This window comes from Elaeis guineensis, chromosome 11, assembly GCF_000442705.2.
Source record: "Elaeis guineensis isolate ETL-2024a chromosome 11, EG11, whole genome shotgun sequence".
Lineage (NCBI taxonomy): Eukaryota > Viridiplantae > Streptophyta > Magnoliopsida > Arecales > Arecaceae > Elaeis > Elaeis guineensis.
The window spans coordinates 112,758,587-112,773,635 of NC_026003.2; the positions used below are offsets into that span (position 1 = coordinate 112,758,587).

Here is a 15,049-nt window from a genome sequence, read left to right on the forward strand (position 1 = left end):
TATTGACTCAGGTTCTGCCATCGATCGCTCTCTGATCATCTCCGAAGGAAAAAAAATGTCCGAAACGGAAAAATGGAAAAAAAAAATGCTGGTCGGTAGTTGTAATGTTTTCTTTTTGCGTCTTATGATTTTGGTTTCGCTGCTACAAGTTGTAGACAATGAACTCATGTTGTTGTCAGTGCTTCAATGTTGTCTTGGTTTTATCTTGTTTAAAATTGCCAGTGTTTTGTGATAGCTTGGAGCAAGATGTTTGCCCAACATTTTGTTGATGTTAAGTTAGATATTAAATGTATCGTTCCTTTCTTTCAGACCTGAAATAGAGGTTCCAAAGAATGAGCTGGAAAGTTCCATCTCTAAGCTAGAAGTGAGGGTTGGAGATTCGGAATGTGACGGTGGGTTTGAACGGGTTTGTTTCGCGAAAAAAATAAATAAATAAATAAATAAATAATTTAAAATTTAAAATTTATAAAATTATTTTTTAAAAATTAAATTTTAACATCTTTGATTGATCGTGAAAACGTGATTAATTATAAAATAATTTATATTTAGTTGAGTATTTATTTTATTAAAAAAATTATATAAAATATTTATTATATTTTTGTTTAAGTATGTAAATAATTTTAATTTTTTTAAATTGTGTTTTGGTGTCTCTCAACTAAAAATCCTATAATTGCGGTCTTTCAACTTGAAATATTACAAGGTTCTTCTGTAAACTTTGTTTGTTGGTTTATTGATGTGATTTTATTTTAATTTTTAAAATTATTTTAAAATATCTTTTAATATTTTTAAAATATTTTTAATAGGTTGTTGATTTTATTTGTTTTATATGTTAATTATTTTTTTACCCAAAAATGATTTGTTCATTTGGGATGGGTGATGCGTCGGAGGTCGGGAGGAGAGAAGATTGCAGAGAAGTCGGGCTGCTATCGATAGATCAGAGCGCGTGTAAAAGAAGCCACAGGCTAGGGTGGGGGAGGGAGGGTTGGTGGTGGCACGTGCACAGAGGAAGGGGCACGGATGTCGATGGGGGGTGGGAGAGAAGGAAGGGAAGGTTGTGGGGTGGGGCGGCACGAGCACGGGTGGGTTGGGGGGGCGGGGGTTGTAGTAGAGAAGAAGCAAGAAGGGGGGGTGGGAGGCGGCGGCACGATTCGAAGGAAGATTGCGGGAGGAGGGGGGTGGAGGGGCGGTGGCTCCATAATCGTTGGGATCATAGTTTGTTTCCAGCCATTATAGGATTGCCAGGTAAAAGATCAGAAGAAGAGGAGGCAATCTCTCTCTCTCTCTCTTTATGTTTTGTGGAGGATATCGGGGTTGGTTTTAGGGTTTTAAAGATCAAAGCTCGAGTTTTCTAAGCTTTCTCTAATAGCATAAGATGCTAAGAATTTAATTTTTGTCTTGATCCAGGTCAGTATTTTTGTCGTCTCCTCAAGCCCGTTACCTAGATCAGCTCTTTCTTTTGCTTCATCAAATAAAGTTGGAATCTTTGTAGTTGAAGAGATTCTTGTGGATAGGACATTCGATCTTAACTAATTTTTGTCCGGTAATCTATGTTTTAGTCAGTCCATTAATTTTTTTTTTTTTTTGACTACTATACAATTTTATTTGTCTTTTTGATTGTTTGGTGATGCTATTTATTTAAACTGGTATTTTAGGTGATTGCTCTGGTGATTTTTGTTGATGGAGAAGGATGTCGATCCGTGGATCTACTATCTGTGCTCACCATGGCGATTTAGTAGTTTCATCTACGTGAATAGTCTCTGACAACCCATTGTCGGGCCGCAGAATACCAATTCCATGATGTTTTCTACCACTTCAACTCTTATGGGTGTGCTTTCTCTAGCAATGCTATCCCTCCTTTACTTGTGTTTCAAGCACAGAGAACCCTATCGAAGACACCAGCATGGATCCCACCTTCCGTCCACACCCATGGACCGACAGAATTTGCTGATTCTCAAAAGAGATTTTTGATTTTCGATCAATCAGGGGATCAAATGAGCTTAATCTTCAGCTCATTGAGCGTCCCGTTTACGAGTCCGATGTCCATAAATCCAGCATCAGACATGTAGGGTAGCAATGAGACCAACGTTTCTGATGGCCATAGTGGCGAGGAGATGCATGAAGACACCAAAGAAATCGATGCACTTCTGCACTCAACTCTGATGATGATGAGAAGGAAGAAGTAGCAAGCATGGGGCACTCTTCGATGAAGATGGCGGCAAAGAATGTTGAACAGGGGTCATCGACGGTGTCGAGGGCAGAGGGGCGGAGATCGCAGATGGATAGGAGGACCTGCGTAGAGAAGTAGAGAGAGATAGAGGTCTGACAGCATCAAGAGCGGAGGGACAGTGATCGCAGGTGAATGGGAGGGCCGGCGTAGAGAATATATATATTTATAAAGGAAGGGCTTTTTGCATTTGCTAAAAAAATATTTTAAAAATATTAAAATATTAATTTTGAGTGATTTTAGGGATTAAAATAAAGTCACTCAGCAAATTAACGGGTAAAATTGACGGAAGGGCTTCATAGCCGACTTATTACGAGTTAAGAGACATAAACTATTACCTTTTTAGTTGAGAGGCTTCGGAGCACAATTGAAAAAAGTTGAGGGGCTATTTGCATACTTTTGCCTATATTCTTAGTAGATATAAGATCATATCTTTTTACTCCTAAATTTTATAGAAATATAAATATTATATTTATATTAATATAAAATATAATATTAATATGTTATAATATAACATTAAATCAAAATAATTTATTATATTAATATAATAGTAATATATATTAATATTATATTAATAATTTAATTTAATATAGATATTAAATATAATATTATATTAATATAAATATAATAATATAATATGATATTAATATTAATAAAAATATTATATTAGTGTAAATATTAAAATATAATAAATATTATAATATTAATATTAATATTATATTTATATAAATATTAAAATAATATTAATGTAATATTATATCACTATCCAATCAATATAATCATCTATTGATATTTTGTAAAATTTTAGTTATAAATTTTAAAAAAATATTTTGAAACAAAATATAATTATTTTTCATCTAATGTAAAATATCAAAATCTATTTTTTTTATAATTTTTTTTTTTATAGAAATTTTTTTTTTACAATCTCTTTTTTTAAAACTCCAACTTAACGATCTCTATTTCTCAGAAATTATCTTTTTTTTCCCTCTATTTTTCGCCAACCAAATGAGTTCTCAGTTCCTTGCAGTGGATGGAAGCCTTGAGTGGTGTTTGAAACGGCCCGCCATCTAAAATTTTTGTTAAGATAACATGGCATAAAAGTGACGATGGACCGTTGACGGGTGGAGGGAATTGCTACAGTATCTTTTAATACTACTTTATAAGGGGGTGGGAGATTTTTTTTTTTTTTTGGGTGGGGGTATTTAGAAGGTTTTGCAGGCAACAGGTTAACTACTGATTAATAACTTTCCTTGTATTTTAATTATTTTTTGATAAAAAATATATATTGTTATTATTATTTGATTTGCATCATTCGATGCTATCATTATTGGTCATTGTAAAATGGTATGTTATCTGAAATAGATCAAACATATTGGCATAAGAAAGGCATCTCATGAAAGACTCTTCGTACATACAAATAATTTCTTTTTTTTTTTCATACGATCTCATCATCTTTCACATCATTCTTCACATATAAAGGAGGAATTAAAGGTATTTTTAAGCAGAACACTATGTGGGTGAGAGTTAGATTTCTTTTTGAACTCATAAATCAAAGATCTATTAGAATATAAATTTTAATAATTTTTTAAAAAATAAATAAATAAAATAATATTAGAAATAAAATTTTAAGGTGATTAAAATCAATGATCAATTAAAAATAGAATCCTAATTGGATTGGGATTTGATAATAAATTTCAACACTTATTGCAAAGTTCATATCGACACTATTGAATTTGTCAATGCCATGAAATGTCATAGTAGCTATCACCATCATCGCTGCAATAAAAATAATATATAACAACTTATTAAACTAATAATTGAGTAATAAAATTTTTTTATTAGTTCAAACAATAATTCTTTCGCTTGCTCGTCCTCTTCGATGTAAATATCGAAAACAACAATGTTCTGCAATATTTTCTCTTGGCATTTCCACGATCACAATATCGAAATGCCTTCGTGCATCTAACTTGTGCCAATGAATATTAAATTGTTAGTTGTAATGATTATGAGCATCAGTCATTACCTACATATAAATAAAATCAAAAACAAAAATTTTGTTATATCCGTATGGCTCTATTTATATTGCTTGAAGTATCTACACAATTGACTTTTTTCAAGCATATAATCAACTTCTTATGCATAGAGTCTTCGAACAGCTCAAATTTTGGAGTATCTTTAAAATCAATCAATACCAAGACATAACAAAAATCATTTCTATCATGCATATCTTTTTGTTCCACCACTTGAAATAAGGACTTTACTAATAGAATTTTCTGACCGACATGATCCATCAAAAATTTCTGACAGATTACTGATAAATTTCTATCATAAAAAGAGCAACAAAATATAATTTATATGTCTCAAAATCTCTAACAAATTTTTGATGGATAATTTATCAGAAATAACTCTATCAAAAAATTCGTTAGAATTTTTTTAAAAAAATCAAAAAGAAATATAAAAACTTTGTAATTGATTTTGTGATAAATTATTTATTAGAAACATTTCTAATGAAAACTTTCATAAAAAGCATAATTTTAATATTTTTTTAATTATTAAAATTATTATTTTTAATAAAAAAATGGTTAGAAATATTTTAATAAATAGAAGTAAATTTTGTGATGGATAATCTGTTAGAAATTGATGTTACAAGTTTAAAAATAAAATCTAAGATTATATTTTTTAATTTTTAAAAAATATATTTATAATAACTGGATGGAGAGATTTGAACTCTAAATTCTTAGATAAGATACCAACTACTTTAGCCATCAATATCTAACCAAAACTTATTTATGTGTTGATGACAAACTACCTATACCATTTAAATCTTTATTTATAATCTTAACACAGAATATTGTTCCCTGCTCTACCAAACAAAAAATACTTCACCATTCAATTGCCACATTTCATGTTCGTCATCACCTCAACACCCTAGCCAATGTCCTAGGTTCCTTATTTAGCCGCTCCAAGCCTCCCGCCGTCTAAGCTTCGCTATTTGGCTGCCCCAAGCCTCCCACCCAACTCCTGAAAACTAAAAAAATAGGAGAAAATCGGGGGAAAACAAAGTCCCTCTCATGTTCGTCCGCTCCAATCCTTCAAAAATTTTGGAAGGTAAAATATTTTTCCTCTTTTTGCTTATTTTTTTTTCATTCATTCTCTTTTTTGGAGATTTGAGGGGAAGGAGAACACCTGAGAGAGAGTGGAGGGGTTTCTTAGGTTTTGGTGGGGGTTTGTGTGAGTTGTGATGGTTTGAGTTGGTCCCTCGAGAGCTTACTCTTGGTAGAAGAGATCTAAGGGGAAGGAGAACACCTGAGAGAGAGTGGAGGGGTTTCTTAGGTTCCGATTGGGGTTTGTGTAGGTTGTGGCGGTTTGAGATGGTCCCTTGAGAGCTTAATCTTGGTAGAAGAGGTCTGAGGGGAAGGAGAACACCTGAGAAAGGGCGGAGGGGTTTCTTAGGTTCCGGTTGAGGTTTGTGTGACTTGTTTGAGAGAGGAAAGAGATGAGGATTATGAGGGAGAGCCCTATTTGGCCTACATCTGGTTCAAGGCCAGGAGCATGGAGCCGGCCAACCACCACATCTTCGGCCATGACCTGGTGTAATCAAGGGGAAGAAGAAGCGGATGGAAAGGAGAGCTACCTTTGGCTTCACTTATTCTTCTTTCCATGATCGGAGGGCAAGGAGAGCACCTAAGAGAGAGAGTGGAGGGATTTCTTAGGTTCCAATTGAGTTGATCCCTTAAGTTTTTTTTTTTTTTTGGGTAAGGGGTCCCTTGAGTTTCTGAGAGCTTAATCTTGATAGAAGCATGATACTTTGTGGGGTTTGGGGGCTTTTTGATTGAAAGAAATACATGATTAATCTTGATTTGATTTTATGGGGTTTAGTGTCAGACTAAAATCAAGTCGATCGAATTTGGATTCAGATCCGATCAGGTCAAAACTCTATAATATGGATTTTATCGATGATCTAAGCTATTAAATGTGATCTAATATTTCAAAACTATTTTTACATAAAAAATTATGTGATTTGGAAACCTCTAACTTATGTATCAAGTAGTCAAAAATTGGATAGCCTAAATAAAATTGAATTAAATATATTTTTTGATCACTTGATGCATAGGCTAGGGGTCTTCAAATCATATAATTTTTAATATGCAAGTATTTTTGGGGTAGTAGATTACATCCAATAGCTTAAATCATTGATGTAGAATCTCCATTATCCAATTTTAACCTGACCAGATCTGAGTCCAAATCCAATCGATCTTACCCATGTCCGTCCTTATATATATATAGAGAGAGAGAGTATCAAAGATGAAAAAAGTAAGGATTTTAATGAAATTAAAAGTCAGCCTCAATGATTGTATGGTGCTACCTTAGATGTATCAAGAACAGGGGCTTCAAATATAAATGCCAATACTATAAAGTGCCAAAATATTTTTCTTGATATTCTTCATGATGTAATATTTATCAATATTTTACTTGATATTCTAAATTTATCAATATGATGTAATATTTGTGATATAATATTTGTGATGTAATATTTAGAATATCAGTGTTTGTTGTTAATTGTTGTATAATATCTATAAGAGTGTGGCATAATAAAACTCTTTCTTATTTATCTTATTTTTTATATTAGTATATGTTATTTATCCTATTTTTTTTATTAGTGCAGAAGTAAAATATGTCGAAGGACCGTACTTGAATGTATAATCAAATAACTAATGGGTATATATATAAATACTGAATTTATTTTGGAGGTTGAAGATTTTTTTAATTTTATTTTTTCTCAATCTGTGCATGTGAGTGAGAACAAAATAAGATGTCTGTGCTTTAAGTGTTGTAATCAAAAGTGGGGTACTCATGATGAAGTGAGAATACAATTACATGGCTTTCATATGGTGAATCCTATAAAGAACAAGGATGCCAGAAGAATCTTCAACAAGCAAGAATAAGAACATATATGTGAAAGATGATGAGAATCTATATGGAACAATGATAATGGATGCAATTGGTAATGATTATGAATGGCCTATGGATCGAGTTGATGAGATTGGGTTATATTATGAACCTCCTAATCCAAAAGCTTCTAAATTTTATGATTTATTAAAAAATACTGATGAGCTATTGTGGGTGAGTTACAAAAAGCACGCAAAGCTATCTGCGATTTCACAGCTTCTAAATTATAAGTCTGAATTAAACATAAGCGAAGGTTGTCATAACCATTTTCTTTCTATAGTAAAAGATATGTTGCCGGGGGATAAGAAGTTGTCATGCAACTTTTATGAGACAAAAAAAATGGTTGCAAAGCTTAGACTTAGATATATGAAGATAAATATTTGTTTTAACATGTGTATGTTAAACTATAAAGAAGATGAGAATAAGATGGTATGCTCAATTTATTCACATCCTCGGTGTAAACCAAAGAGAAATATTGGCAGCACAATGGAGAAAAATATATCTTATAAAGTCTTGCACTACTTTTCTCTCATAGAGAGACTTTAGAGATTTTACATATTCTTAAAAACTACTGAGCATATAACATGGCATAGGTGTATTGATGGTACTATGACATATGCATGTTATAGTGAGGGGTGGAAACATTTCGATCAAATCCACCTTGACTTTGCCTCTGATCCAAGAAATGTATGACTTGGACTATGTATAGATGGGTTTAATCCATTTGTCTACTCATCAACTCCTTATTCTTGGTGGTCAATGATTATAACCGTATATAATTTACCTCCATGGATGTGCCTTAAAAACCCTACATGTTCCAAAATATGGTCATACCAGGACCAAAAAGTCCAAGCAAGCATATCGATGTATTTCTTAGACTTTTGATTGATGAGTTAAAGATATTATGAAGTACAGAGGTTAATACTTATTATATTTATCCGAAGCAGAATTTTCAAATGAAAACAACACTTTTATGGATAATTAGTGATTTTGCTACCAATGGTATGCCATCAGGATGGAGCATATATGAAAAGCTTATCCTGACTGTATAGAGCGTACTAAGATATTTACTTTAGAGAAGGTTGGAAAGGCATCTTAGTTTTTGCCAATTAATCACTCCTATAAAAAATAGCAGAATACCCTTAAGAGGGGTATATTAGAAAAATCTCTCTCCTTCTAGGTTATTTGGTAATGGATTATTGCAAAAAGTACGTAGTTTCTCTGATGTCACATTTGGTATCTAGAGTGAAAAACAAAAATTTTTTGATTTTGGTACCCAACATAATTAGGTGAAGATGAGTATTTTTTGGGAGGTGCTTTACTAGCATATGAATTTTATTCGACATAATTTAAATGTCATGTACATTGAGAAGAATATTTTTGATGATGTATTGAACATAGTAATAGACATCAAAGGAAAGACTAAAGACAATGCAAAAAATAGGTTGGATCTTGCCATATATTCTAAGCGCCCACATTTGGAGTTACAAAAAGATGGTAATGGAAGAGTATATAACCTAAGGCCGCCTACAAGTTGACTAGAGAATAGAAAATTGATGTCTGCAATTGGGTTAAGGAGTTGAAGTTCCTAGATTACTATGTTTCAAACATATCTCGATGTGTGAATATAAAGGAATACAAATTTTATGGGTTAAAAAGTCATGACTGTCATATATTTATGGAGAGATTGTTACCTATTGCCTTTCATGATTTATTGCCAACTCTTGTTTGGGATGCATTAGTCGAGCTTAGCCATTTTTTTAGAAACTTATGATCTACTGTCTTGCATATTAAGCATACAGAGACATTGAAAAAAAAAATATTGTGGAGACCTTGTATAAATTAGAGAAGATCTTTCCTCTAAGTTTCTTTGATTCAATTGAGTACTTGCCGGTCCATCTTACTTATGAGGTAAAAATTAGAGGGCCTGTTTAGTTTCATTGGATGTATCTGTGTGAAAGATAAAGTTAGTAATTTAGCATTCATAATTTTTTTTGAAGTAATTGAATAAAGCAATTATTTGTATACCTTCCTAATTTGGTAGAGCAACAATTTTATTTATGATTCAGGTATATGTTCTATTTAAAACAAAAAGTATAAAATAAGGCTTGTATCAAGGGATCAATTTGCGAAGCTTATATTATAGAGAGAATCTCCACTTTTAGCCCATTTTACTTTAAACCCAAGGTTCAAACATGATTGAATAGAATTCTACGAAATGATGATAAGGGAGCTGAGGGGTATGTGGGATTTTTGGTTATTTTCTCCCATCATGGTCGACCATTTGGTCTGACAGGATCTCATAGGTATCTAGATGATTTTGAATACAATGCAGCACATATTTTTGTCTTACTTGGTTGCGATGAGCTCGGATCTCTTATCAAGTAAGTGTATAAATTCTTCTACATTTATGGTGATTATCACATTGGGGGGGTGCTTGGTTTGTGATCAAAAACAGAATCAAAATCAATTGGAATGGGAATTGAAATGACCAAATCTCCTGAAATTTTTGGTTCGTGATTAAAATCAAAATCAAAATCAAAATGAAAATTTGAATCCATTGAGGGGAGTGAGGATTGCATTTTAGATGGATTGAGCCATTCCTATTCCACCTCGAAATCGGAATCAGAATCAAAATGAGACTTTCCTCAACCAAGTGGCGGAATGAGAGTCACCCATTCCAATTTTTATTCCAGACCTCCATTCCCTCTAACCAAGACCTTCTAGAAAGATAATTTGTAACTACTAATTGAATTCTTATACAATTATAGGCAATATGATGATTATGTGAGGGCATGCTATCCTTTGATAAGCGATGAAAAGGTAGAAAGATGCCGTTGAATGGGAGTTTGCAAGTTGGCTAAAGCAGATATTTAGTGAATGAATATTTTATAGAAAATTATTTCTTCATCCTTATATGGATTATCAATTCATTAACATTTCTATTGAATAAGCAGACACAGCTGAAAATGGATTTGATGACCGTATGGTGGATATAGCGCAAGGTCTCTCATGGGTAGTGAAAAACTATAAGCGATACTTTGTTAATATGTTCAAATTTCATACAATTGACCATGGCCAAGCTAGAAAAATAATAAATAGTGGAGTTTATGTCAAAGGGAGTTATTACAATGATTATGAATGCGACTATTATGGGATGTCACATAAAATTATAGAGCTACAGTATTATGGTGCTGGGAATAAGATTGCATTATTCAAATATAATTGATATGATACAAAAAGGAGGATTAAGGTCGATAAACATGATCTTATTGAAGTTTGACATAATTCATATCTTTCTACAAATGAGCCATTTATTGTAGCTCAACAGGTGTAGCAAATTTATTACATAATTTATCGATCAAGAAGGAGAGAAAGACATGACTGATGGGCTATTTACAAAATTAAAGCAAGGAGCACATATAATATCTTAGTTGCCACCATCAATAAAGAAAATATAGCTATCACTGGTGATGTCTACCAAGAGGATGAGATACCTACTCTAGCTCCAGTTTAAGCAAAAGATATACTTGATGGTGTTGATATCCTTATAGATTTTAGTATGTATTAAGAAATTGATGGAGATGAGTTAACATAGGTGCAACAATAAACAAAAGAATTAGAATAAGAGTATGATGAGGGAGACAGAGAGGAGGAAGAAGAATAGGGATTTATTGAAGAAAATAAGACTGAAGAGGAAGAAAATAAGTTTGAATTATCTGATAGTGATGATGATTAATTTATAAAAATAATGTATATAATTTTAGATTTTCATAAAATATATTGATCTAAATTAATATCTTTGTTAGACGATTTTAACCTATGTCAAGTATTATAAAATTTTGAAGAAATATTTTTCAAATTTAGTGAAGATATTATCTTTGCCAACTAACATATTCTGTTATGATATTTATTGTCATTATATAATTTTCACTATATTTCAATTATATTTGACTAACAATATTTTTTTCGAATAGTATGATAGTACGAGACGGTGCAAGCGGCTCACGGGGAGGTAGAAGAGGTGGTGGGAAATGAGCGTTGCAATATCACTATCCTACTTCTGCTGATGGGGTTGACAGAAGGCCATCATTATATTCGCAAGACATTCAAGACACTCCTATATCACACATATAGGGCCTGTAAGATACTTCTTCCCACCACTAGAGATAGAACGATACTACTAATATTGCAAATGATACCATTTATCCTACAAATACTCTAGATGGTGATCCATCATTAGATCATATATCAGATATCGGTCTGCCACCATCTCCATCGTCTAGGATAAAAGGGCTAAATCAAGAGACTTCAGAGCCTGCAGATCCATCAACAAGGCAATGTATCATGATGGAGAATGAAAAGTATGTGATGATTAAATTATTTTTAGTTTATAAAAATTACTTGTATTATATTTTGATGTTATATAAATAATTATGTAGATTTCATGATCCTAAGGTCACCATGGTGATCATAACCATAATCAAGGAGTTGTACTTTGATCTTTGGCCTGTATGGAGTTTGGTGTCAGAACATATCAAACATAAGATTTGGCAATAGTTTTAGGTGAGCTGTAAAATATAAGCATAAATGTTTATGTTACATAATATAGATCATTATTATTTATTAATTTATATTTTTTTATTGACATGATAATAAGCCACATACACGGACTCCAAAAATGCATGCACAGAGTCTTGGAGCGTTCCATATGGCAATATCTGAAAAATATAAAAGCATTCTCAATGAAGAATGAAAAAGGACAAAAGATAAAATAAAGAAAGAGAAAGACTGAGATTATAAGGTTTTTATAGAGGAGTGCAAAGGATTACATTCTAAATGGATGAAACCTAGCATATGGGAGAAGTTTATTGATGATTATTGGGCCAAGAAAAAATGGCTAGATAAGTCTGAAGCCGAGTATGTAATCGAATGATGGAGATTGAGGGATCTATTATGTAACAGTCATGCAGTTCGATACCCATTATTACGCATTAGAAAAGAATGGTGAGTTAATAAGTTATAAATATAATTTTAACTGTTTTAGATACTTGGCCTTAAATCTTTTTGTTATCCTATCATGTATTATTGAGTGTAGATGCAAGAGTATGGTAAAGAACTGAATCATATAGATTTGTTTAGCTGGACTCATACACTGTAGGAAAAGTCAGAATATATATATCGATGCCAAGTCAAACAAAGTTGCTGTGAGTCATGATTTTATTTTATTTAAATATACTACCTTCTATTAAAATTTTATATATTTATTGTACTTGCAGGAGCCTTATGCATCAACTATTTTGGTCAAGTATGATGATGATACCTCATTGTAGCCTTTTTTCAATACTGATGCATAGATGGAAGCAATTGAAGGCCCCAATAAGAGTCGATTATATGGCATTGGATCCACGATGAAAGCAACGTCAATGCTTGAAGGTCCTTCTGCATCCTACACCTGCATGCAATCAGACAGCTAATTCTAGCCTAATCGAACACAGGAGCAATTTGAGAATATGCTCAACAAATAGATGGAGGAGCACTCATAGGCAAAGACTGTTGAGATAGAGGCATGAGTTACAGCTCAAATGATGACTCAGATTCTTCGCTTATTTGAAACTTAGGCAAGCTCAAGAGGCATGGAGGTATCACTTTCGGGCCTATTTTTACCTCCTTCGATGGCAATGATCCTCCAACTACCGATTAACTACATATTTGATATTTTGGATTGAATATTTATATATGTAATGCACTTTTATAAGCATGTGAAGAACTTTATATTATATGAAATTTGACATATTTTAATGTATTCGATGGTAAACTTTACATCTTGAATATGTAATTGGTTGAATATTGACAGATGAATCTAGATATTTTATTTTGTCAAATTTGATATTTGCTTTAGGTTTGTAAAATTCTGATAGATTTTTGATAGATTTTTTATCTATAAATTTTATGATGAATTATCTATCAGTGAATAAAAAGAAATTTAAGCAAAATGATAACAGATTTTTGACAGATATTCTTTCAAAAAATTTTCTAATAGAATATCTATGGGATATCGTAAAAAATTTTCTGATAGATAGTTTATCATAAAAATTTCTAACAGTCTATATCAAAAAATTCTATCATAATTATATTTTATGCCTAAAAAATAATATTTATCAAAAAATATGAAAAGCATGTTTCTGACAGATTATCTATCACAAACACTACAAGAAAATAAGTTATTAGTGACAAAAAATTTTCATCGCTAATAAGTCAAATTCGTCGCTAATAATAATTAGTGATGAAAATTTTGTCACTAAAATTTTATCGCAAAAAATACCATCATTGATAATATTTTACAATAAAAAGTCTATTTTCATCGCAAATAATCTTAATTTATAATAAAATATTTTAGTCATAAACAATAAAAAATAAAAAAATTTATTTATAAAAAAATAATTTATGATAAAAATAAAAGTCGCTAATAATAATTAATGGCGATGAAAATATATTCATCACTATTATTCACTTTTAGCGATAAAATTTTTTTATCATATAAATTTTATTTAATAAAAAAATAATAATTAAAAAACTTTAGCGACTAATATTTATAACGTAAATAAATATTTTTTCGATAGAACTTTACGTCGCTAATAAGTATTTACGATGAAAGTTTTTCATCACTGTTAATTATATATTTTTAAAAAAATTAAATTTTTTTTATAAATTTTTTATGATAAAAATTTTATCATTAATAATTCTATTGTTAATTATTTTTTAAAATTTTAGATATATTTTTTAAGTTATATGTATAATATTTTTTATAAATTAAAAAATTTAAATAAAAAATTTATACAATAAAATGATAAATAAATTTTATTATTTTATTATATCAAATTAAAATTATAAGAGTTTTTAAAAAAATACATCAAAGAGCCATCACATATCGACATGTGGAGAACGAGGTGGGAATGGAGAATGCTCGACAGAGCTTGAACTGGTGATGGAGCTCGGATCGGCCTGCTATTGCCTCAGCATCTGGATCGTTTGCTCCATCTATGCCATCCGATCCATCGTCTGGATCTGAAACTGCTGATATTGGTCGATGCGTTCAGTCAGCTCTTGAGCTCGCTACTCAGCCTGCTGTCGATCCTCGGCACCTTCTCAATCGAGTCTGACACGTAGAATGGATCTCAGCCCGAGATGATCATGAAGATGGAGCAGTGATCCCATATCCTAGACCCCTAACATAATAGAGTCTCGTACTGAGCACCTGATCACAGATCTCATCATCTGTGGGTACAGTCGAGCCCTCAAAGGTAGGCTGGGATCTCATGTCAGTCATACGATCCTGAAAATAAAAATTAGAGTTATTTTAATTTTCTAATAAAGATCAAATTATGAATAAAAAATTAATTGAAAAAACTTATAAAGAACTCCTGGCTCCCCGTCGTCCACTCCTCCGACCGTCGCTGGTGGGTCTGCTGGTAGGTATCGATTCTACCAGGAAGCTTGCCACTCTCAGCATCTCTCTGCAATTTAAAAATTATTTAAAAAAATTTTAAATAATTAGAATAAAATATCATAATTAGAAATTTAAAAAATATGTATCATGTGCTCCATGTGGCGAACAAATGATCTCGAACCCCTACAATGCGACACGGTCTGTCTCGCCCGATTCACCGTATTTTGGGCACATCGTCTCTGTAAAATTAGTAGTAAAATTAGTAGATAACAAATATAATTCAAGAATAAATGATTAAGTCATTAAAATCTAAAAAAAAATTAGATGTGTAACCTAATATGTTGGATCCTCATAATGCCGATATATGGTAGTCCAATCGTCGATGGTGATGCTATCGTACGGCTGCAGTAGTGTTGCCTCCTGCC

At 31.8% G+C, this 15,049-nt stretch overlaps 1 pseudogene; it reads left to right on the forward strand.

Moving 5' to 3' along the window:
- The first annotated feature begins 1,677 nt into the window (after positions 1-1,677).
- Positions 1,678-2,305, forward strand: LOC105054359 (transcription factor SAC51-like; annotated as a pseudogene).
- The last annotated feature ends 12,744 nt before the right edge of the window (positions 2,306-15,049 follow it).